This window comes from Aplysia californica, unplaced genomic scaffold (genome assembly GCF_000002075.1).
Source record: "Aplysia californica isolate F4 #8 unplaced genomic scaffold, AplCal3.0 scaffold00716, whole genome shotgun sequence".
NCBI lineage: Eukaryota > Metazoa > Mollusca > Gastropoda > Aplysiida > Aplysiidae > Aplysia > Aplysia californica.
Window position 1 is genome coordinate 218,093 of NW_004797986.1, and position 1,212 is coordinate 219,304.

The window sequence follows — 1,212 nt, forward strand, 5'->3', positions numbered from 1 at the left end:
GGATCTTGCCTGTTTTTTCGCCGCCAACCCACCTCACAAGCCTCAAATCCCATGTCTTCCTCCATTTCCGTACACTTGAGAATACACACATGATCACACACAAACAAATCCTATTTTCTTCCCTTCGTTTAAAATTCCTTTCGTTTTGCGGTTTTTAAATTTGTCACGCGAACGATAGAGTTTTGGTTAAAGTTGTGAATAGAATATTAATTTAATCAATGAAAAATCCAAATTAGATCTAAACCAGACCAAAAACTAAACAGAGACGATTCAATGTGCAAAGTGAAATCCAGGATGTATTTCTTTCTTCTTTTCCTTCTTTCTTCCTTCCTCTCCAATTTTTTAAAACTCTTTTTTTTTTCTTTCGGTTTTCTTTCTTGTTGCTTGATAATTTTTTTCTCTTTTTTTTGGTCTTGGGGTTTTTTTTCTTCTTCTTCTTTCCTATTTTCTCAACAGTTGCTCTTTTCAATTCCGATCTAGATTCGAATATGAACGAATCAAAATGCGATTAGTTTTGCATGACTTTCCGAGTGCCACAAAGCAGGCATCGCGCCAAGCTAGCGGAGTTACGCAAAGTCAGCAGAGACTTGAAGGGAGGAAAAAACTATGTTGATGAAAAGACGGAAGATGAAAAGAGATTGTGTATGCTTCTTGCAATCTCTGCGTCCTAGAAAATTCCTTTCTTTTCTTTATTCGTTCCCTTTCGCTCTACTCCCTTCCTTCCACCACACCCCCCCCGTGAGAGAGAGAGAGAGAGAGAGAGAGAGAGGGGGTTTGACAAAGAGCTAAAGAACAAGAGAGAAACTGAGATAGAGACCGGAGGTGACGGTGAGCAGGGTCTCGTGGAGCTGGTACGATGGTATTTTTTTTTTTACTGCGTCGGCGATATTGGAGAAACGGGGAAAAAGACAAAGAGAGAGAACGTAAGTTTACTTACGACAGGTACAGTTTACCATAATACTAGTAGATGCAAAGTGAAAGCTCGTTGACGACGTACTTTGCTCAAACATGCCTTGTAAATTAAGCTCATCTTCAACTTTTACAAATAGAAACTGTAACTACTCTTTTAAAATTGTGACATCAACTCATTCTTAAGAATATTATTGTTGTTGTTTGGTCGCTGACCGAAGGGACCACCATGCAAAGTTACATACACATTGACAGACTTAAGGCTAGAATTTTTTTTCCGGGGGGGGGGTTGACAGACGAAAG